This window comes from Macaca thibetana, chromosome X, assembly GCF_024542745.1.
Source record: "Macaca thibetana thibetana isolate TM-01 chromosome X, ASM2454274v1, whole genome shotgun sequence".
Classification (NCBI taxonomy): Eukaryota; Metazoa; Chordata; class Mammalia; order Primates; family Cercopithecidae; genus Macaca; species Macaca thibetana.
In genome coordinates this window covers 6,744-31,431 of record NC_065598.1, presented here as the reverse complement: position 1 = coordinate 31,431, position 24,688 = coordinate 6,744, and the positions used below count along the sequence as shown (strand labels likewise).

General features: G+C 47.0%; 1 long non-coding RNA gene across 1 annotated transcript; it reads left to right on the top strand.

The window, feature by feature from the left end:
* Positions 1 to 271: 271 nt before the first annotated feature.
* Positions 272 to 24,688, top strand: LOC126946840 (uncharacterized). The gene is made up of 3 exons (XR_007722764.1): positions 272 to 627; positions 20,278 to 20,319; positions 23,947 to 24,688. It is a non-coding gene; the product is annotated as an uncharacterized LOC126946840 (long non-coding RNA).

Here is a 24,688-nt window from a genome sequence, read left to right as displayed (position 1 = left end):
CGTCTCGGAAGTCGCTGAGTTTGTTAGGTATAAAAGCCAAGACTTCAACTGAGGTCTTTGCACTGACATGTGCGTTAGCCCCACACTGGGTATCGCTGGACGATCACGTACTGCAGGAGGAAGATCCAGGCGGCCAGTGTCTTCTCTGCTTTCTGGGTTGGTGACTTTGAACTTGCTACAGCTCCCACGCCCGCAGCAAGCAGAGTTGCCAAGCAAGTGTGCCGGCTTCCAGAAGCCTGAGCTGCCCGTTGGTGCTGGGGAACCACCCCGGTGTCCCCATCCTCTGCGCTGCTGCAGATTGGTGGGGCAGCCCGGGGAGGCTGGCTCCCAGACGTGACTGAGCGTGCCTACACTGGTCCCACAGGTTTTCAGCTGTGGAGTTTGGGATCTGAGCTTGGAGCCCATTTGTTTCTGGCAGTTCGGTTCATATTTTCCACTTGAAGACATCACTTCCCTTCCTTCCAAGCTGGGAGACCAGAAGTCAACAACAGGAGGGTGGAGAGGCCAGATCTCACAATCCGCTTGGCTGGGGAGTCCGCTGAGGTTCTTGCATCCTGAAGCAAACTATGGAGAGCTGGTGGGGACTTCCTTGTCTTGCGTTCCTGTGTTTTCTAATGCACGCCCGAGGTAAGAGGCATTTTGCTTTGAGGGAGATCTGCCTGGGTGTGGATTTTTCTCTTCTTGCTTTAAGAAACTCCTTCCAAAGGAGTTGCTATGAAGTGAATGGGGATAATTTGCCCAATGGGATTAGAAAGGAGACTAAGAGGGATGGGTGGCTGGGAGGGGAGGGAGAGGACGGGCTGCTCCAATTTGGAAACTGGGAATTAGATCCAGAAGGGCAGGATGTTAGCTGATAGAATTTAGATATTCACCATATTTTCCTGTTTTGATCCGTGTGTCCCAAGCGTTTAAAACATGACCTATTTAACTCCATGATTCAAGCATGACTGGGCATGTGGGGAATGTCAATCATTTCTTTCTGATTTTAAAAATTAGTTCTGACCATTTCCATATGGTAAAAATAGAGCTGAAACTACTTCATCCCATGGGGCAGATTATTAGAGATTCATTTGCCAGAAGGGTTGCATTTGTTCAGATTTTTAAGCCTTTTCCTAAACACTGTCATTCATTCTTGCAAATTAAAACCACCTGAATAGTTTTACATCAAAAACTTCAACATGAACTTGCAGGCTGGCTGTCCCAGACTCCAAGATTAGAGTTTTTAGTTCCGTGTGAGGACCTCTTGGAGAAACTCCAATGAATTCATAAAGAATAGGATTTGAACAACAATTGAGTAAGTTTCTTTGGTCATTTTAATGTGGCGATTCCAGAGAAGGGAATACACAGGCGAATCTTAACAGGGAGAAGTATTTCTGTTAGGAATGAAAACACATCATTCAGATGTTCCTGTGGCAGCACTTCCTGTTTATTCTGTTTAAAGACTTGGATGTCATTAAGATTGGAGTTGGCTGTTTACAGGCAGAGGCAATGCTGGGATGGATAGATCCTGGTGGACATAGTCTGGGATCTGCAGTGAGGATTTTTTATTATTCCGTGCTGTCTTCAGATCTCACCTAGTGAGTGGATGATGCGGCAATGCATTCATTAGTTTCTGTTTACAGGGAGATGTTCAACAGTAAACCCACCTCCCCAGAAAAGTACTTCCAGGAGTTTATATCATTCACAGTAAGAGCCAAAGGTTAAACATATCCCCCTGGGCGAATCAACTTCTACAAAGTGCAGTATACAGACAGTTCCCAACTTACGATGGTTTGACATGATGGTTCAATTTAAGATTTTTCAACTTTACAATGGTGCAAAATTGGTATGCATTCAGTGCAAACTAAAACTGTACTTTGAGTACCCATAAAACTGTTCTTTTTTTTTTTTTTTTTTTTTTTTTTTTTTGAGATGTAGTGTTGTTCTGTTGTCCAGGCTGGAGTGCAATGGCACAATCTCAGCTCATTGCAACCTCCACCTCCTGGATTCAAGCAATTCTCCTGCCTCAGCATCTCAAGTAGCTGGGATTATAGGAGCCTGCCCACCACACCCAGCTAATTTTTGTATTTGTAGTAGAGACTAGGTTTCACCATGTTGGCCAGGCTGGTCTCGAACTCCTGACCTCAGGTGATCCACCTGCCTCGGCCTCCCAAAGTGCTGGAATTAAAAGTGTGTGCCACCGTGCCTGGCCCCATACAGCCATTCTGTTTTTCACTTTCAGTGCAATATTCAATAAATTATGTGAGGTGTGCAAAACCTTATTACAAAGTCGACTTTGTGCTAGATGATTTGCCCATCCATTGGCTGATGGAAGTGTTCTGAGCACTTTCAAGGCAGGTAAGGCTAAGCTATGGCGTTTGGTAGGGTAGTTGTAATAAACGCACTTATGACATAAAATGTTTTCTTTTTTTAATGTGTTTTAACTTTTTTTGAGGGAGGGGCCCACTGTGTCACCTAGACTGGAGTGCAGTGGTTCCATCATAGCTCACTGCAGCCTTCACCCCAGGGGTTCAAACAAACCTCCCACCTCAGCCTCCACAGTAGCTGGGACTACAGGCATTTGCCGCCATGCCTGACTAGTTTTTAAAACTTTTTGTAGAGATGGGATCTCACTATGTTGTCCAGGCTGGACTTGAACTTCTAAGCTCAAATGATCCTCCTGCCTTGGCCTCCCCAAATCATGAGATTACAGGCATCAGCCACCACACCGTGTCCTGTGCTAAATTCTTTGAATGACACCAGCACTTCCTATGCACTAGGCATGGATTAACTTAGTTGATTGTCCCTCAGCCCTATGACGGGAGTGTCGTGCCTGATGTCATTTTACAGATGGTGTATTAGTCAGGGTTCTCTAGAGGGACAGAGCTGATGCAATAGAAATAGATATAGAGAGAGGAGTTTATTAAGTATGAACTCACATGATCACAAGGTCCCACAACAGGCCGTCTGCAGGCTGAGGAGCAAGGAGAGCCAGTCCAGATTCCAAAACCGAAGAACTTGGAGTCTGATGTTCCAGCATCCAGCAAGGGAGAAAGATGTAGGCCGGAACACTAGGCCAGTGTCTCTTTTCACATTTTTCTGCCTGCTTATGTTCTAGCCACAGTGGCAGCTGATTAGATGGTGCCTGCCCAGATTGAGGGTGGGTCCGCCCCTTCCAGTCCACTGACTCAAATGTTAATCTCCTTTGGCAACACCCTCACAGACCCACCCAGGATCGATACTTTGTATCCTTCAATCCGATCAAGTTGACATTCAGTATTAACCCTCACAGATATGGGTAAACTGAGGCACTGAGGATTTGGACGGGGGCAGCTAGCAGCAGAATTTGAGCTGTCTTGCAGCTCTCTCTGGGAAGACTCCAATGAGCATCCTGCTCTATCCCAAGCCTTGTCTTCTGAAAATCAGAATCATCCCTTCTCGGAGTGTTACCGGAAAAAGGTCCGGATCCACAGCCCAAGACAGGGTTCTTGGATCTCACTCAATAAAGAATTCAGGGCAAGTCTGTAAAGTGAAAACAAGTTTATTAGGAAAGTAAAGGAAGAAAGGAATGGCTACTCCACAGACAGAGCAGCCCTGAGATCTGCTGGTTGCCCATTTTTATGGTTATTTCTTGATATGCTAAAGAAGGGGTGGATTATTCCTGCCTCCCCTTTTCAGACCATGCAGAGTTCCTGACATTGCCATGGCATTTGTAACTGTCATGGTGCTGGTGGAAGTGTAACAGTGAGGACAACCAGAGGTCACTCTCGTCACCATCTGGGTTTTGGTAGGTTTTGGCCGGCTTCTTTACTACAACCTGTTTTATCAGCAAGGTCTTTATGACCTGTATCTTGTGCAGACCTTCAATCTCATCCTGTGACTCAGAATGCCTTAATCATCAGGGAATGCAGCCCAGTAGGTCTCAGCCTTCTATTGCCCAGCCCCTTTTCAAGATGGAGTCGCTCTGGTTCCAGTGCCTCTGACACAAGTAGCACCCCATAGGGACGTTACAGGAGGGACTGGAAAGAAAGTGAGGTCTGGATCAGGGCCCTTCTGTGTAAATACGATGATGTGAACTCAACAGCTGGGTATGTCCTGGGTAATTCATTAAATGCACAGATGACCCTGTTACATCCTCAGCCATCACCAGCTGGAAATGGAGCACATTCCCAAGATCCCAGAAACATTCTGCAAGGCTGGTGGGATGATTGCTATGAAGTACTTAAGAAAACAGATTATTGATCAGAATAAATAGCTAATGCATGTGGGGCTTAATGCTTACGTGACGGGTTGATAGGTGCAGCAAACCACCATGGCACATGGTTACCTATGTAACAAACCTGCACATCCTGCATCTGTATCACGGAACTTAAAATTAAATAAAGAAAACAGAGTATTGTTAATGGTTAATATACTATAAATCATTATTATTATTACTAAATTATCAACACAAAACAAGATAATAATAAGAATATGGTCATATTCCTAACAGAGGTTCACATTTTAGCAGCCCCACATTTCCACTGTATTTAATTAGTATTCGCCATCCAATCCAGAGGGACATGAAGGAACATGAGACACAATCAGGTCTTCTAACAGCTGAGAACCAGAAGTGGAAACATCAAAGGGCAGTGTATGAAATGTCATTTATTGAGGGAAAAAAAGAAAATTATAGGGTTTGATAGAAGAAATAAGCACTAGTGTTAGATAATCAGTAGCGTGACTTTAGTTTACAATAATCTATTGTAGATTTCAAAATAGAAGAGTTGGAATGGTTCTAACATGAAGAAAAGACAAATATTTAAGGTGGATGGATATCCCAAGTACACTGATTTGATCTTTACAAATTATATAAATGTGTTAAATTATTGTATGTACCCTGAAGCTATGTACATCTGTTATGAATCAATTAAAAATAAATTAAAAGAAAAGAAAAGGATACATGTCCAGGATATACACCAGCTAAGACAGTCTCTTCCAAGTCTATTGTACATTGTTCCCTTATCAGATTTGAAACCTGAGAGTTCCCTGACCCCCCTCACAGGGTGTGCGACAGGGATGTGGTTCATCTGTTTGACCACCACACACTGAAACCTCTTATGGGAGGCAGAGCTTGCAGATAGGCAGATACAGCAGCTAGCATGAGTGTTTTTGAGCTCTGGGCTCCATGGCAGCATCTAGGGGTGGGTGCCTGTGACCCCTGAAGCCCCAGTGGGTGTGTTACGGTGCTCTTTTAGCTCTGCCATCTGCAGGTGGCTTAAGTGTTAACTATTAAGTGTTAACTAGCTCAGTGCCCTCTTGGTGCCCGGGTTCTTTTTTTTTTTTTTTTTTTTTGAGACGGAATCTCTCTCTGTCACCCAGGCTGGAGTGCAGTGGCGCGATCTCGACTCACTGCAAGCTCCACCTCCCGGGTTCACGCCATTCTCCTGCCTCAGCCTCCCAAGTAGCTGGGACTACAGGCGCCCACCACCACGCCCGGCTAGTTTTTTGTATTTTTTTAGTAGAGACGGGGTTTCACCGTGTTAGCCAGGATGGTCTCAATCTCCTGACCTTGTGATCCGCCCATCTCGGCCTCCCAAAGCGCTGAGATTACAGGCTTGAGCCACTGCGCCCGGCCAGTACCCGGGTTCTTGTCCAGCGTCCAGGAAGAATCAGGTCACACGAACAAACTGAAGGACGGTAAATGCAGAAATGTTTATTGCCAGATGGAGGTGACTCTCAGTGGGATGTTTGGGGAGCTGGAAAGGGGATGGAGTGGGAAGATGATCTTCCCCTGGAATTTGGTTGTCCTGCGGCTGATCTCTTCTCCAGCCATCCCCAGCTGAACACCTCTCAGTGTCCTTCTCTTCTCTCCTTCTCTGCTGTGCTGCTCTTCAGTTCCTCTGCTTTTCTGCTCATCAGTCTGTCTGCACGTGGGGTCTGGGGTTTGGGGTTTGGTGTTTATATGGGTACAGGACAGGGGTGCATGGTGGATCAAAAGGCAACATTTGGGCACAAAAATAGGAATGCCTGTTTCCATTTAGGACGACAGGTTTCCAGGCTTGAGGGTGGGGCCTTTGCTGGGGAACTGCCCTCTTCTATCTAGTATCTTCCTGCCTCCTGTCCGTATCAACATGACTTAAAATGTGTGTGCATTTGTACAGAGCTGTGTTTCTATGTAGAGACTAAAAAAACTTATGAAAAAAACCACTCAGAGCTCTGAACAGTAGCACATCATATTTCTGAGTACTTCCTGTTGAGTAAAGATAAGTCAGGTGTTGTGACAAGTACTTTTCATTACTTGCTGCATTAGGTTGTCACAGGCTGTTTAGTTGACTTCTAAAAACTGGGATATGGGGAAGTTGTGGGCCGGGCACAGTGGCTCATGTTTGTAATCCCAGCAGTTTAGGAGGCCGAGCTGGGTGGATCACTTGAGGTCAGGAGTTTGAGAACAGCCTGGCCAACATGGCAGAATGCTGTTTCTACTAAAAACACAAAAATTAGCCAGGAATGGTGGGGGGGTGTCTGTAATCCCAGCTATTCAGGAGGCTCAGGCAGGAGAATCGCTTGAACCTGGGAGGAAGAGGTTGCAATAAGCTGAGATTGTACCACTGCACTCCAGCTTGGGTGACAGAGTAAGACTCCATCTAAAAAAAAAAAAAAAAAAAAAAAAAAGTTATGATGATTGCCTAAGGTAAGAAGCCATACCATGCCAGGGTACAGAACCCCAAACCACGCCAGCCTCATCCTATGTCTCAGTTATATTTTTCTTGACTTGCTTCCATTCTGGTGCCCCCTCTCTCCCTGCCCCCTCCTTCTCTGCAAGCATCCTTTGATCTAGCAAATTTGTAGCTTGGAAAGGGAACCACAAATGGGTCATTTCCCTGCCATTGTTACCTTGGGCATTGCAGCCATTTAGTGCGGTGATTCTCTGTCTTTGATGTGCAGGTCATCACCTTGAAGGGAGGAGGTATTAAAAGCACCACCCCGGTCCCCACCCACTGAGATCTTTATTCAGTAGGCGTGGGTCGGGCATTTGGGAGCTGGGAGACCTGCATCTTAAGAAGCACCCCAGGTGATGCCCAAGCGGAGCTATGTGCTTCTTTTAAGAGATGATGACTCTGTGTGCAACCATCTGGTTACCTTTGGGTGGAGTCTCATGGATCCCTGCCACAGTGGGGAGGCAGCTCTGTGGTCTCCAATTCAGTCATGTGTCATTCAATCTATGCAGGCCCAAGGTGACACCCCCAGGTACAGATGCTGCCATCCAGCCATTCTCAACCAGGGATCATGTTTATCCACAGGGACACTTGTCAATATCTCGAGGCAGGGATGCTCCTGGCAACTAGTGGGTGGAGCCCAGGGATGCTGCTCAACACCCTGCAGTGCACAGGACGCCCCACAGAAAATAATGATCCAACCTCATATGTCAGTAGGACTGAGGTTGAGGAATCTTGCCTTAGCATGAGAGATACTGTCTGTCTGTCTGCCTATCTATAGATCTATCTATCATCTACCATTATCCATCGACCTATCTGTCTCTACTATATCCACCTATTATCTATCTGTCATTTATTGATTATCTATGTCAATGATTTTTCTACCTGTCGTTTATTATCTATCTCTGTCAATGATTTTTCTGTCATCTATCTATCTATCTATCTATCTATCTATCTATCTATCTATCTATCATTATCCATTGATCTATCTGTCTCTATTATATCCACTTATTATCTATCTAATCTATGTGTTGATCTATCTGTCAAAAATTTTCTCATTTATTGATTCTCTATCATCTATCATTCTGCCTACTTATCTAACTATCCAACTCTCATCTCTATTATCTATCTGTCTGTCTATCTACTTCCCTAACCAACTCTCATGTCTATCATCTATCATCTATCTGTCTATCATCTATCTACCTATCTATCTTTCTACCTACTTCTCCAACTATCCAACTCTCATCTCTATTATCTATGTATCTATCTATCTATCTATCTTTCTACCTACTTCTCCAACTATTCAACTCTCATATCTATCTATCTATCTATCTATCTATCTATCTATCTATCTATCTATCTATCTATCTATCTATCTATCTATCTATCTATCTATCTATCTATCTATCTACTATCTATCTATCCATCCATCTATCAACCTATTTATCTAGCTGTCCATCATCTATCTATGACATTCTTCTGCTCCCCAGGGATAACTGTGTTCCTCAAGTAACACTTGGCAATGTCTGGAAACAGTTTTGGTAGTTGCACGGGGATGGGTGTTCTGGCGTCTGGTGGGTGGAGACAAGGCATGTTGTTCAACACCTTACAGTGCACAGGACAGCACCCATGACAGAGAGTTATGCAGCTCCAAGTGTCATTAGTGCTGTAGTGGAGAACCTGCTGTTAGTCATAACTTCTAACCCTGGGAAAGGGGACAGGTTGGAAATGTCATGCTCCTGTACACTATAGGAGGTATAGTTGTCTGGAGGTATAGTTGTCTGGAGGTATAGTTGTCTGGAGGTATAGTTGTCTGGAGGTATAGTTGTCTGGAGGTATAGTTGTACCGTACAGTATAGGAGGAACGGTATAGTTGTCTGGGGCATTTTTAAATGGATCTGACTGTCAGAATGCACTTGTAGGATCTTTCCCTCATACGGCATAGAGCCGTTGCACATATAACCCAGAAGCTAAGCATTCCATAGTTTCCTCGTTGGAGTAGGAAGGGGCTGTGCAGAACCAGTCTATGGCTATTTGGCCCCTGAGTGTGAAGACATCTGGCAAATATTGGAGCACATGGTCCAAGAAATGTCTCCCCTTCCTTGGATAACAACTGACCCTTCCTTTGAGGTCCCCCCATTCCAGTCATTTTCTTCACTCTTATTGGCACACAGGGGATAGAAAAGTGGGGTTCTGCCTCCAGATGGAGCTCTCCCAGACACTGCTAAGCTTCTGGGAATTCCCCCGATGGATCAGGGGCCAGAGGCACTTAAACCTGTCAGCGATGTGTCCAGCCACAGTGCTGAGGCTGGGAAACTCTGCTGTGGCCTGTGAATCCCAGCCTCTGGGAGGCTTCAGATGTTTCAAAACCCAAGAGGAGTCATCACATCCACAAAAATCTTCACATTTTTATGTGGCAAAATTAGATTTTATAAAAGCTTTAAAAACGTTTGCAAATCTATCTGTCTCCCAAAAAACAGCACATGCTGGGATTGGGGTGATTTTTAAAATTTTCTTCTTCTTGATCTTTGTTAATATGTATATGAGTTAAGTTTCTCCAAAGAAATAGAACCAGGCCGGGCGCGGTGGCTCAAGCCTGTAATCCCAGCACTTTGGGAGGCCGAGGCGGGTGGATCACGAGGTCAGGAGATCGAGACTATCCTGGCTAACATGGTGAAACCCTGTCTCTACTAAAAATACAAAAAACTAGCCGGGCGTGGTGGCGGGCGCCTGTAGTCTCAGCTACTTGGGAGGCTGAGGCGGGAGAATGGCGTGAACCCGGGAGGCGGAGCTTGCAGTGAGCTGAGATCACGCCACTGCACTCCAGCCTGGGAGACACAGTGAGACTCCGTCTCAAAAAAAAAAAAAAAAAAAAAAAAAAAAAAAAAAAGAAATAGAACCAATAAGATATGTTTATATCTAACTCTATATATACCTATATCTCTATCTGCCTTTCATCTGTCTCAAAAGTCTACCTATCTATTTATCATCTCTTTATCTCTCTATTATCTATCTGTTCATCTATCTCCAATATCTATCTTCAATATCTATCTATCTATCTATCTATCTATCTATCTATCTATCTATCTATCTATCTATCTATCAATCATATATCCCATCTACCTATCTATTGACCTATCTATCTAAAATACATTTGTTTTCCTTACTTGGGAGGCTGAGGCAGACAGATCCCTTGAGCTCAGGAGTTCAGGGCTGCAGTGAACTATGATTGCACCACTGCACTGCGGCCAGGGCAACAAAGCTAGACCTTGTCAGAAGAAGGAAGAGGAGGAGGAGGAGGAGAAGGAGAGGAAGGGGAAGAGGAAGAGGAAGAGGAAGAGGAAGAAGAAGAAAGAAGAAGAAGAAGAGGAAGAAGAGGAAGAGGAAAGGAGGAAGGGGAAGGGGAGGAGGAAGAAGAGGAAGACAAAGAGGAACAAGCAGAAGCAGAACAAAAAGAGAAAGAAAGAAGAAAGAAAGAAAAGAAGAGAAAACAAAACAAAACAAAACAAAGAAAAAGAAAGAAGTGCATTTCAACCTAAGAACATTTCCTTAAACCCGAATGAATGCCTCCTGAGGTTTTTCTAAAAAATATTTTCTTATTGTATTATAATCACAATAAAACGCAATTATAGCCCCACACAGACCTGCTGATCCAGAATCTGCATGTGGCTGGATTCTGGGCTGATCTGGGCATGGAGGCATGTGTCTGTAATCCCAGCTACTCAGGAGGCTGAGGTGAGAGAATTGCTTGAACCCGGGAGGCAGAGGTGAGCTGAGATTGCGCCATTGCACTGCAGTGAGCCGAGATTGCACCGATGCACTCCAGCCTGGGTAAAGAGCAAGACTGTCTCACAAAAAAAAAAAAAAAAAAAAATTAAGGAAGAGTGTTATTCAGGGCATGGGCCAGGCACGTGATGTTGCTGAGATGAAACTGTCTCTCCAGATTGCCAAAGCCTGGTTGTCTCCACTGAACCAGGCTGTCCAATGGCATCCCCATTGTTGTTGACCATGTCCCATGGTTTAACTCTGTTGTGAGCCAAATTGTACCCTCCTCAATTTTACAAATGGAAGTTCTAACCTGTAGGACCTCCAATTGTGACTGTGTTTGGAGATGGGGTCTTTAAAGAGGTGGTTCAGGTGGGGTGCGGTGGCTCAGGCCTGTAATCCCAGCACTTTGGGAGGCTGAGGCAGGCAGATCATGAGGTCAGGAGGTAGAGACCATCCTGGCTAACATGGTGAAACCCCATCTCTACTAAAAATACAAAAAGCACACACACACGCAAAATTAGCTGGGCGTGCCTGTAGTCCCAGTTACTTGGAAGCATGAGGCAGGAGAATTGCTTGAACCTGGGGGGCAGAGGTTGCAGTGAGCCGATATCATGCTACTGCATGCCAGCCTGGGTGACAGAGCTAGACTCTGTCTCAAAAAAAAAAAAAAAAAAAAGAAGTGATTCAGGCAAAATGAGGTCACTAGGTTGGGCCCTGATCCAACAGGACTGCAGACCTTATAAAAAGAAGAGATGAGGACACAGACATGCACAGAGGGATGACCCTCTGCCCATGCCTGGGTCTCAGACGTCCAGCCTCCAGGACTCTGGGAGAATCAATGTCTGTGGTTTACAATCCACCCAGTCTATGGTAGTCCATGATAGCAGCCTGCAATGGACTAAGACATCTCATAAGAAGAGCAGATGAGGACACAGACACACACAGAGGGAGGATCACATGGGGACACAGGGAGAAGATGGCATCTACAAGCCCAGGAGAGAGGCCTCAGGAGGAACCAGCCCTGCCCATACCCTGATCTCAGACGTCCAGCTTCCAGGACTGTGGGAGAATCAATGTCTTTTGTGTATCAGCCACCCAGTCTATGGTATTCTGTGATAGCAGCCTGAGATGGACTAAGACACCTCATAAGAAGAGGAGATGAGGACACACACACACACAGACGGACAACCCTGTGAGGACACAGGGAGAAGACGGCATCTACAGCCCAAGGAGAGAGGCCTCAGGAGGAACCAGCCCCACCCACACCTTGATCTCAGACCTCTGGCCTCCAGCCTCCAGGACTGTGGGAGAATCAATGTCTGTTGCTTATAAGCCACCCAGTCTATGGTATGCTGTGACAGCAGCCTGAAATGGACTAGGATACCTCATAAGAAAAGGAGATGAGGACACGGACATACACAGAGGGACGACCACATGGGGACTCATGGAGAAGATGGCATCTACAAGCCCAGGAGAGAGGCCTCAGGAGGAACCGGCCCTGCCCACACCTTGATCTCAGACTTCCAGCTTCCAGGACTGTGGGGGAATCGAGGTTGTTATTTAAGCTGCCCAGTCTTTGGGATTTTATTGTAGCAACTCTGGGAAGCCATTACCAAGTCTCTGTCCTGCAAAGTGAGATCCATGGATCTGTAGCCTTGACATCCCCCGGGAGCTGATGAGAAACACTGCGCCTTGGGCCCAGCCAGACCTGCTGAAGCATAGTCTGTGTGTCACCCATGTCCTGAGGGATCCGCGTGCACGCCACTCTGGGAAGACTGGTTTACCACACACCGTTGACCAGTGCCCCATTGCATGGTCTGTGGTATTTTCCTCAAGTTTTCCTTGCTCCAAAGATGTCTTGCCTTTTGTGATGAATGATGATTCCTTCCTCTTTGAAACAAAATACTTCAACCTCTGGAGACACTGTCTGTTGTGCTACAGACATACACTGAGGCCTGAATTCTCATTGCCAATGGTTGCTCCAATAGAGCTTCAATCTGCAACTGCATAATACGGTCACTGGGAAGTCAAGAGCGGGGCCAATTGGTTGAGCTTCCGGGGAGAGGCTGGGCTGCTCGGATGCTGAGACCGTGGAGGATTCATGGGTTCTGAGGAGCAGATCATGCACCAGGGTGGCCTGCTCAGCTCCGGCGTCTACAGCCGCGGTGAGCTGGAGTGTTAGGGAGTCCCTGGATATTCACGTTGAGGTGTGCAGGAGGAGACTCCAGCTGTGTTTGATTTCCTGCCCTGCTGCAAACAAAAACTTCATAACCAATTAGAAAACAGAATGGATTTCATCTTATCCATGGGGATAAAGTGGAACTCATCCCTTGGCAAACAAGGCCCACTGGGAATAAGATTCCCCATTGGGGCAGCAGCCTTCCTTGTCACTTTCTGTTGTAACCTACAGTCCTAACCTAATCATATTATTTAATGTTTTCTATTCTGTGAATCATGCCGTCCTGGGAGACAGTGAGATGGAGCAAAGACACGCCTCTTCGGGGCCTGCCAGGCACTCTCCCTAGCATGGAAATAAAGGAAAACCTTGAGTTCCTTCAAGGGAAATGTCAAGGGAAATTCCAGGCACCTCACTGGCCTTGAGAAGTACATGGAGCAGCTTAATAAGCAAGAAGGTGATTGTAGTGTAGAACAATAGCCAAGGAAGAAAGGACCTCAAGATGTTTAGTTTCCTGTAAAGACTAAAGATAACATCCTTTTTTGAGAGGAGTCTTGCTCTGTCACCCAGATTGCAGTGCAGTGGTTCAGTCGGCTCACTGCAACCTCTGGCACCTCCTGGGTTCAAGCGATTCTCATGCATCAGCCTCCCAAATAGCTGGGACTACAGGTACGCGCCACTACGCCCTAATTTTTGTATTTTTAGTAGAGACAGGGTTTCAGCATATTGGCCAGTCTGGTCTCGAACTCCTGACCTCAGGTAATCTGCCCGCCCCGGTCTCCCAAAGTGCTGGGATTCCCAGTGTGAGCCACCATGCCCAGCCAAGGTAACATCTTACTATATGGCCCTGAGTTGATCTTCAGGAACCCAGACCCCCGCCAAATAAAAAATGCCATCTGCTGGCTCGAGTAAGAGAAACTGAGGCCTGAATTCTTATTGCCAATGTTTGTTCTAAATTCCTTCCCTGGAGCGTGTGGTGGCGGGAGGGGTGTGGAGGGGGGTGCAGGGAGGTGCTGGAGGAAGTCACACCCATGGGCCAAAACTAGCATTCATTTTTGCTGACCCCAAATGTTCACACAAAGCTTTACCTCCTTAACCGATGACAAATCAGAGAAGCTTTGAATCCTCATTAGGCCCCTGCTTCCAGGTACCCCACCTTTTTAGGTCAAAGCAATGTATAGCCTGCATGTATTAGGGCTTTGCCTGTAACCTCTGCCTCCTTGCCGTTGAAAACCCTCACCTACTGGCCACCCAGGGGGTTGAGTCTTAAGGCATCAAGGAAGTTGCCTGATGCCCTCTAAATAGCTTGGAATAAATGCCTCACTTCCTTACACTGCAATCCCGATGGCAGTGTTCGGCTTTACTGCACTGGGCTGGTGGACCTGAGTTGAGTTTGTTGGAGGTGTTCGAACCAGGGCAACCCCAGCTTGAGTAGGGGCTGGGTAAAATGAGGCCGAGAGCTGCTGGGCTACATTCCCTGATGGTCAAGGCATTCTAAAGGTACAGGATGAGATGAGAAGTTGGCACAAGATTCAGGTCATAAAGACCTTGCTGATGAAACAGCTTGCTGTAGAGAAGTTGGCCACATTTTACCAAATCCAAGATGGCGACGAGAGTGACCTCTGGTGGTCCTCACTACTGCCTTCCCACCGGCGCCATGACAGTTTACAAATGCCATGGCAGTGTCAGGAAGTTACCTTCTACGGTCTAAAAAGAGGAGCCATGAATACTCTACTCCTTGTTTAGCATATCATCAAGAAATAACCATATAAATGGGCCGCCAGCGGCCCTGGGGCTGCTCTATGGAGTAGCCATTCTTTATTCCCCTACTTTCCTAATAAACTTGCTTTCACTTTATGGACTCACCACACATTCTTTCTTGTGCAAGACCCAAGAACCCTCTGCTGGGGTCTGATTTCAGACCCTTTCCAGTAACAAGTTCAGTCACAAGAGCCATTATCATATGCTTTCTATATATTCACATATATAGTTTTTAATTGCTGAGCTGGAGTCAAAGAGAAACCTTAGGATTTGCCTGAAGGAAGTTAAGATTTGTTCTTCTCGGGGTCCCTGTGCCAGGTTTGTAGAACCTCAGAACTTTCCCCTCTGTGGGCTTCCTCAAGCTGAGAAGGGTTCTATGGGTTTAAGACCCACTAAGTGGCTTCGACCGCAGCAGCTGACCCCAGAAAGATTGGTTTAAATGAACCCACACTTCAGAGAAAACCAGTACAATCCTATGTAAAGAAAGAAAAAACAGGCGGGGGGCAGTGGCTCATGCCTGTAATTACAGCACTTTGGGAGGCCGAGGCAGGTGGACCACTTGAGGCCAGGAGTTCAAGACCATCCTGGCCAATATGGTGAAACCCCGTCTCTACTAAAAATACAAAAATTACCTGGGCGTAGTGGCACGCACCTGTAATCCCAGCTACTCGCGAGACTGAGGCAGAAGAATCGCTCGAACCAGGGAGGTAAGGGTTGTAGTGACCCAAGATTGCGCCATTGCACTGCAGCCTGGGCAACATAGTGAGATTCGATATCAAAAAAAAAAAAAAAAAAAAAGGATAGGCGCGGTGGCTTATGCCTGTAATCCCAGCACTTTGGGAGGCCAAGGTGGGCGAATCACGAGGTCAGGAGTTCGAGACCAGCCTGGTCAACATGGTGAAACCCCATCTCTATTAAAAAAAAAAAAAAAAAATAGCTGAGCATAGTGGGAGGCGCCTGTAATCCCAGTTACTCTGGAGGCTGAGGCAGGAGAATCGCTTGAACCTGTGAGGTGGAGGTTGCAGTGAGCTGAGACTGCGCCATTGTACTCCAGCCTGGGCAACATAGTGAGGTTCTATATAAAAGAAGAAAAAGAAAGAAGGAGAAAGAGAGAAAGAGAGAGGGAGGGAAGGAGGGAGGGAGGAAAGGAAGGAAGGAAGGAAGGGAGGGAGGGAGGAAGGAAGGAAGGAAGGAAGGGAGGAAAGAAGAGAACAATTGCTTTAAAGAGCTTTGTTTCTCCAGGGCACGCAGATCAAAGGATATTGGATTGAATAGTGAAACAGAAGAGCCTGTCTGAATTTACTAATGTGGTTGCACGTCCTGTGATGACTCTAATTCAATTCCGTGGTGTACAGATTCTGCTGGCAATAGCGGTAATTGGGGTCAGGGATTTAGACAGTCTCTGTGTGTTCCTTTTTATTTTCTGCTCAGAGCCTGCCGGGAGCTGATTTTCTTCTTTAGATTGAGGTAAATAATTCAGTGGGAAGCAGAGGTTTTGCTGTGGGTCGATTGCTCTCCTGTGCTGCGTGGCAGCTGTGCTGGTGGCAGCTAATGTTCAGTGGGCATTGGCCTTGACATTGCATTATTATTATTTGAGCAACGGTACGTTCTTTGCTTGGCAAAATTGCTGTTTGTTATATTGACTTTCTGGGGTCGTGGCCCCTGATGTGTTACTGAAAATCATGGACACAAAGCAGATGGATTAATTGGAGAAAAGACATACAAATGTATTTAACGTGTATACAGGGGAGCATTCAGAATGAAGACCCCAATTTACAAGGGGAGATTGTCTATTTTTATGCTTTGGTTCAACCAAGTCTGGATAGCTGTGTAGAAATAGGGTTGGACAAAAAGGGCCTGATCCAATGCTGAAGGTCTGAGCGGGGAAACCCAGCCAGGCCTGTGTATCTAGATTCTTCTGGGCCTCTCTCTCTCTCTCTCTCTTTTTTTTTTTAGACGGAGTCTCACTCTGTTGCCAGGCTGGAGTGCAGTGGCGTGAAATCGGCTCACTGCAAGCTCCACCTCCGGGTTCACGCCTTTCTCCTGCCTCAGCCTCCCGAGTAGCTGGGACTACAGGCGCCTGCCACCTCACCCGGCTAAATTTTTTGTATTTTTAGTAGAGACAGGGTTTCACGGTGTTAGCCAGGATGGTCTGGATCTCCTGACCTTGTGATCCGCCCGCCTCGGTCTCCCAAGTGCTGGGATTCCAGGCGTGAGCCACCGCGCCCGGCCTGTGCCACTCTTTATACAGATAGGATAGAGGGGCAGTTAGATCCTGTTTTTAGGTTTTATGGCTGGCTTTGAGGGAGAGGTGTTCTTGTTTCTGGGACCCGTCTTGGGAAGAGGGATTCTAGTTCCTTCGGTGCCTCAGGGGAGAATGGGACTCAGAGACCGAGGGGCTGGAGAAGTTCCGAGAGAAACGGCTGCTTCTGAGGCTGCTGCTGAGGCCTGCCCTTGGCGGTATTGTTTCCTAAGCCTGAACCACGTGTAGGTCTGAATCAACGTAAGGAATTTGGGTGGGGGGCAGGGGAACTCCAATAAGAAGCATCTTTGACTCTGGCAGAGGTGGAATTTGGGCCCAAGAGGGGTTTGGTGACTGCGGGCTACAGAAGAATGCTTCAAAGCGCTGTGTCACATGGCTGGGGTCCTGAGCACAGCTTTACCGGGGGCTCCTGTGTAACGCTCGGCCCTCCCATCCACCAACAGGAGCCACTTAATCGACATCTCCAGGATGCCAGCAACCGAGGACCATTGTCACAGTCCCAGCACAAAATGAGGCTGCTTTCTTCTTGGGGGTTTAGGGATCCCAGAACACAAGGATTTGATTAAAAGCTGCTGAGTTCACTAAGTATAAGCAAAGCAAATCGGAAACAGATCTCCTGTTCCTGCCCCGTCTTATGTTCCCGGTGGAAAATAAACCCCGTGAAAGCAATAGCGTCATGTGCAACCCCGACCTTGGAGACAGAGAGCCCAGAGTTAGCATCGTCTACCTGGGACATCTCCCAGCCCAGGGTTCTTACTCCAGGCCCATGAGGACCCCAGCCGTGACTTTGCTGTAACTTCCCTGGAGAGGAGAGAGGACAGGGGGCCCTGCCTGGGAGATAGATTTCCTGCCTGGCGTGCAGGACTGGAGACTGTCTCAGTGCCCAGGCCGCCTGATGCTGGCCAGAGTCCGCCTTGTTTATGTAACGAGGTCTGGGTGTGACCGACAACAGCCTCGTGTGTATGAGTCACGAATGCAGCAACTTCTGGCTGCAGTGCAACCCCTGAAACCAAGCAAAGCCTAAAACCCCCAGGCTCCACTTCCTCTGCGACACTCCCCACCCTCAATTCCTGTCATCCCCAGGGTCATCCAGAGCATCTCAAAGCTGAAGGAACCTCCGCTGCGACCTGGCCTCCTGCTGCAGGATGAGACGAGCTGTCTGCAGCCCTCCCATGCCGCCTGCCTGTTTTATGCAACAGCATTTCAGAGCGGAGGGACTGGGAGGGGAGAGATAACACTGAGGCCTTTGGTTATTTAGGGCAACAGCAGGGAGTGGCCGGGTACACGGGTTGGGAGGAGATTGTTAAGTAGTTGCTGAGGGGATGCCTGGAATTGCTGGGATGGGCCGAGATACAACGCAGTGAAAGATATTGGTCAACGGTGAACACGGATTGGAATGTAAATTCTCAGGGTGTGTGCATAGCCAAGACGCTTAACTCTGGGGTCCTGGACAGGTGTCTTGACTGGAACTGCTGGCAGCCTTGGAGGGGAGACGTCGCACGGATCCAAGAGGCTGAGGCGGCTCCTATCCCTGAGCCCAGTCTGAGCAGCTTGGACCATGATGACCAAGAGAGCTGGAGGAGGCCAGGTGCAGTGGCTCACGCCTGTAATCCCAGCATTTTGGGAGGCCAAGGCAGGCGGATCACTTGAGGTCAGGAGTTCGAGACCAGTCTGGCCCAACATGGTGAAACCCTTTCTCTACTAAAAATACTAAAGTTAGCTGGGCGTGATGGCATGCACCTGTAATCCCACTTACTTAGGGGGCTGAGGCAAGAGAATCGTTTGAACCCAGGAGGTGGGGATTGCAGTGGGCTGAGATTGTGCCACTGCACTCCAGCCTAGGCGACAGAGTGAGACTCCATCTAAAAACAAAACAAACAAAAAGAAAACAACAACAAATAGGGAGAATGCTGGAGGGAGCAAAGAAGGGCTGGGTTGTTCTTCAAGGCGAGCCTGCAGTGATCACTGGCAGCAGAGAACATCATCTGAGAGGGACGTGGGGCACCCAGAGTTTGAGAGAAATGGCTGTGTGGGATTTGACCTGCGATGGCACCACCAGCTCCCAGCCTCCAGTCTGGGCCCAGGGGCAGCTGCTGTGTGCGCCCTGGGCTCAGAGTCCCCCTTCCCTCCAAGGTTTGTGACTCTGTCCTGACTTAGGGGCTCCTGTCTGGGGATGCACCTTCTGCTCTGGAGAGGCCCTGATTACCTCCACGAGGAGCCGCAAACCTGCCTGGGTGGCATCTGGCTGGAGCCATGCCACAGGCTGTACGAATCTATGTTGGAGCCCTTGAACCTTCCCACAGAGCAAGCATCACCCAGGCAGACAGATTTTTGGGAGGGAGACAGACATCAGAGTTGGGGAGAGCCAGCATCGAGGGCTCACCTGGTTCCCCCAGGCTTAGTCTCCTCCATGGCTTAGTGTTTGAGTGAGAGGTTGTCCCCCCTGGACAATTCTGCAGGTTCTGACTCTGCTCCTGCCTTGCCCTGAACGTCCCGGAACCTCAGGTTCTTCCTTTGGGAAATATGCATGCTGGTCATACCAACATCCTCGGGTGGGCGGATGAGATGCTTGGGTGCCTGGTATTATTGCAACAGAACTCAATGCATAGTAACTGCTGATTCAATGTGCTCCTGGCTGCATCCTCTACTTCCTGATAAATTCTCTGGTGGTGTTTTCTCTACAAGGTTAGTACTGGCAGGGGGCAAGGGAGGAATAAGAGCAAGGTGTGCATATGTGTCAGCAAGAGGGACTCTTCATTCTCACAAATTCTGCAGTGTGTTTTTAATGATGAGTCACAAAGATGTGAATGTTCTCTTCTCTCTGCTGCAGACACATTCATTAGGTTAACTGCTTTTGGATCAGGTAGGAACCTCAGCTTGTCCACAGAGGTTGCTTCCTGACCCTGTATTTGTCAGCGTAGGCTAGCTGCTGTAACAAACATCCCCCAAAGAATGGAAAGTTTGTGTCTTTTTTGTGTTGCAGCCAGGTGAGGTGGCAAAGGTGTCCTGTGCTCCATATAGTCTCTCAGGGATCCAGGATCCTCACATTGTTATGCTTCACCTTCTTCTAGGGCAGCCCCTCTCAACGTAGACTCTGTGTGGGGTGGGGGGCGGGGGGCAGGAAATGCCAGTTCTAAGCTGTGAGTGGTACAGTCCAGAGTCCAGGAGAGAAGTCTATGTGCTTGGAGAGAGGCTTCCTTCAAAGTTTCCTGGCCTTGAGCAGGAATGAAGCTCTGACACAAGTTGCAACGTGAATGCAACTCAAGAGCATCATGCTCAGTGAAAGAAGCAAGGCACAAAATACCACATATTGTAGGATTCTATTTATACGAAATTCACAGAACAGACAATTCATGGAGACAGAAAGTGGATTAGTGGTTGTCAGGGGCTGGGGAGGCGGAAGGGGAAGTGACTGCTGAATGGGGACACAGGTCTTCTTTTGGGTAATGAGTATGTTCTGGGACTAGGTGGAGGTGGTGGTTGCATCTCCCACGTAGCTCATAGTCAGGTTAGTTTTAGTGTTCTGGGTGACCCTAGGCTTGCAGGAGGAGGGGAGCAGCATGAGGTGAGGAACAAGGGGGATTCTGGCTTTTCTATCATGGGGTGACTTATGCCCTGTTTGCTCCCAATAGGTCAAAGAGACTTTGACTTGGCGGACGCCCTTGATGACCCCGGTAAGTGCCGATATTTCAAGGGGAGCCTTCTCTTTTCAGCTTGGATCTAACAGCATCAGCTGTATAGTTACTTTGGGGTTGGATTGGGCCAGTGTTGGGAATTTCTTGGTGTTGAGAGCTCTGTTCCTCGTGGGAGATTACAAACGCCTCGAGACAAACATTTACACACTCTCTAAATGTCTCAGACTCATTTCTTGGTAGGTCTGTGCTTCTAAACCTGTGGTTTAGGAATATGCTAGTATTTTATTATTTTATTTTATTTTATCTTACTTTATTTTACTGAGATGGGAGTCTCGTTCTGTTGCCCAGGCTGGAGTGCAGTGTTGCAATCATAGCTTACCACATAGCCTCAACTTCCCGGCTCAAGTGATCCTCCCACCTCAGCCTCCCAAGTAGCTGGAACAACAGGTGTGTGCCCCCATGCCAAGCTTTTTCTTTTCTTTTCTTTTTTTTTGTAGAGACGGATTCTCACTACGTTGCCGAGGTTGGTCTTGAACCCCTGGGCTCAAGCAATCCTCTCAAAATGCTGGGATTACAGACGTGCACCAGCATAACCGGCCCAGTTTCTGCTTTTCTTACACTTCATTTCATGTCCCTCATTGTCCTACACCCTGGTCCCAATCCATGGCCTCCAATCTCTCCTCCCAGAGCACACTTCATTCTGTTCTCCCATCAGCTTGTCTGGTTACCTTCAATCATGGGGCTGTGAGTTTTTCTTCTCCAGGGTACTGAGGACCTGGAATCTTCCCATTCGGTGTTTTATCAGTTCAAGGTCAGCTGGAATGTTTCTGACTGACCAGAATGCTGAAAATATGCATCCTGGGCCCTGCAGAAAGTCCTGCTCGAGGCAGACAGTCTAATTGAGATTCAAACATTTATTGTGAAAGAAAAATAATCTTTTATGTACACAGAGGAAGACTCCATTGGGCTTTAGCATTGGGAACAACTGGTCGACCAGGGCAGTTACATAATGGTGTTTGCTGGAGGAAGGGAGAATGATAACCAGATCTGATCCTAAAAAGCCGACAACAAGACAATAGGAACTCATCTCTCTCCCAGTTTTCTGCGCACGGTGATGTTTTTGCTAATAATGATCCTACAAAGCAGATACAAAATTGTTGTCAGTGCAACAGGAAAATGTAATGACCCACCCCAACATGAAGCTGCCATTTCTCCCATCAAGTTAGAAAAGATGAAGATTGAATCTTACCCTGTCAAGGCAGACTGAGGGGTGGGAGTTGGAGGCAGGTGTGTGGTTGCAACCACTTTGGAAGCATTGGGGGATTTTCTCCAAAATTCAGACCGAGTGTGTAGCACCAGCATTTGGTTTGGACAAAAAATGAGGCATAGCTGCAAGAGAACCCTGTGCCATAGTGAAGGACGGGCTGGCTGGTAGGCTCAGATACAGAACAAGACATGTTACTGATCTGGAAGATCACTGACATGTGACCCAGGAGTTCCACTCCTAGACAGGTACCCAAGAGAATTGGGAGCAGGGACTCAAACAGATATTTGTGTACCCATGTTTACAGCAGCAATCTTCACAATAAGCCAAAGGTGGAAACAACACAACTGTCCATCAGGAGATGAATGAATGAACGCAATGTGGTCCCTCCATGCAACAGAATATTATTTGGCTGTAAAAAGGAAGAGGGGTTCTGATACATGCTTCACGAGCCTTGAAAATGTGCTCCGTGAAAGAAGCCGGGCACAAAAGGCCACAGGGTGTAGGATCCCATTAATATGAAATATCCAGAACAGGCAAATTCAGAGAGACAGAAAGTGGCTTAGCGATGGTTGGGCTGGAAGAGGGGAGAAGAGGGAGGGACTGCTCGTGGTTATGGGGTCTCCTTTTGGGGGGATGAAACTGTTCTGGAACAGATAGAGGTGGTGATTGTACAGTATTGTGAAAATATGAAACACCATTGAATTGTACACCTTAAAATGTCAAATTTTATGATATGTGAGTTTCATGTTGATTTTTTAAAAATCACAGAAATAAACTTCCTTACCACTCACCTGTTACTACCTTTTCATTGCTCACCTAGAAGACTGCCAGTGCCTGCAAACACATCTTTGAATGCATCATTTTGCTGCCAAGAGCCCCCCATGAATGGGCAGGCATGTGCCTGCTCATCCACAGCCCTTCCATATGGGAAGGAAGCCCCAGTGCACAGGAACCACAGTCACCTGTATGGCGACTGTGGGGTATTCGCTTTTCACTGTCTATACTGCTTGGGCTTTAAGAAACTCTGTGAGTGTATCACTATTTTAAAAAATCTTTATAATTTTACATTTTAAAAAGAAGATGGAGAAAGGAAGGATGGGAGAGAGGGAGGGAGGGTGGGAGGAGAAAGGAAGGGAAAAGGAAGAGAAGCAAGAAAAGAGAAGGAAACAATGAAAGGAGGGAGGAAAAGAGGGAGGGAGGGAGGGAAAAAGGATGGAAAGAAGGAGGGAAGAAAAGGGAGGAGAGAGGGAACGATGGAGGGAAGGAAGGAAGAAGAAAGGAGATGAGATAGGAAAAGAATGAGGGAAGGAAGGAAGGAGGAAGGGAAGAAAGGAAGAAAGGAGCGGGGGAAGGAAAGAAAGACAGATGGGGGAAGAAAGGAAGAAGAAGGAAAAGAAAGAAGGAAGGATGGAGGGAAGGAAGGAGAGAGGGAGAGGGGAGGAAGGAAGAAAGGAGGGTGGGGAAGAAGAACAGAAGAAGGGGGAAAAGGAGAGAGGGAAGGAAGAAAGGAGAGAAGGAAGGAAGGAGAGGAAGAAGGAAGAAGTGAGGGCAGGAAGGGAGAGGGAGGTGGCAGGAAGGAGAAAAGGTGATGGGAAACCTTCAATTAAAATACAGGACATGCGAAATCGTATGTCCCCTTTGGAGCTTCAGACTCTCCTTTTTGCAGTCTCTGCACCCCCAGTGAATGCCCCCACCACACGTATACCCCTGTGTTCCAGCTTCCTCCTACCAAGGCAATGCGAGGCTGTTATGTGAACCGTGCTTTCAAATACACTGTTTCCTCTGTTTGGAAGAAGTCTGGCCATTGCACAGCCCTGAAGCTCCAATTTTCCCAGCCATGGCCGACTCCACCTCCTTTGACTTATCTTCCTCAAACCTCCTCCTGCCCCTGTCTGCCCACCCTCACTGCACACCCAGGTTCACTGAGCAGGGTGGTCACAGGCTGCACCCTGAGCACTCCTGACCTGATAGCCACATCCATGCAATACATATTTGCTGAATGAATAAATGAGTGAATGAAAGAAAGTGAGAAAAGCCATCATTTTAGAAGCTGAAAGTCTTTATCTTTTCTTTTGCCTCCCCCTGCCCCACTCTCCACCGTCCAGCTCTATGGTGGCTCTACGGGCAGGTAGCTCACTTACTTGTCTTGGATGTTCTCAGCTACTTTGGCCATCCTGTGGGCATCCTCACAGCCTCAAGGGTGGATTGTTTTTGAATGGATTTTAAGGGTGTTTTCTTGCTTTTCTTCTGAATACAACATGGAATTTGTGTCCATATCATTTACTTTGTATTGCTTTGTCACTCCCTTTTCATCTTTCATCAGGGCGTTCATGGCCTTTCTTTGTGCTTCTGATGAATCTTCAATGCATATTGAATTTATTTTCTCTCTTTGTTCACAGAACCCACCAAGAAGCCAAACTCAGGTGAGTGACTCTTTGGCTGGGAAAAACTGAGGCAATGTCCTTGAACTGATGCTTATGGAGGGATGGTTGAGGATGTTTTACAGAACTGTGGGGTGTATGAAGAAGATGCAAAAACTATACCAGATAGTAGATATTGAAAGCAAAATGTGGTGATTAGGGAAATGCAGATCACAACCACAGTGAAGCACCACTTCATACTCACTGAGATGGCCAAAATCTAAAATGGAAAATAACAAGTGTTGGCAAGGATGTGACAAAACTGCAATGTTTGTACATTGCTGGTGGGAGTCTAAAATGGTACAGCCACTGTGAACAAATTCTTTGGTGGATTCTCAAAAAGTTAAATATAGAATTACTCTGTGAACCAGCAATTCCACTCCAAGGTATGTACTCAAAATAATTGAAAACAAGGGTTCTAAGAAAAATATGTACACAAATGTTCACAGCAGCACTATTCATTATAGCTAAAAGGCAGAAATAACTCATATGTTCATCAGTGGAAGGAATGGATAAACAAAATGTGGTCCATCCACACAATGGAATATTATTTAGCCTTGAAGAGGAATGAAGCACTGAAAATTGATACAAAGTGGTTGAGCCTCAAAAACATTTTACAAAGAGAAAGAAGCCAGACACAAATAATCACATAGTGTACATTTTTATGAAAATGAAATTTCAAGAATAGGCGAATCCCTAGAACCAGAAGCAGTGTCGTGAC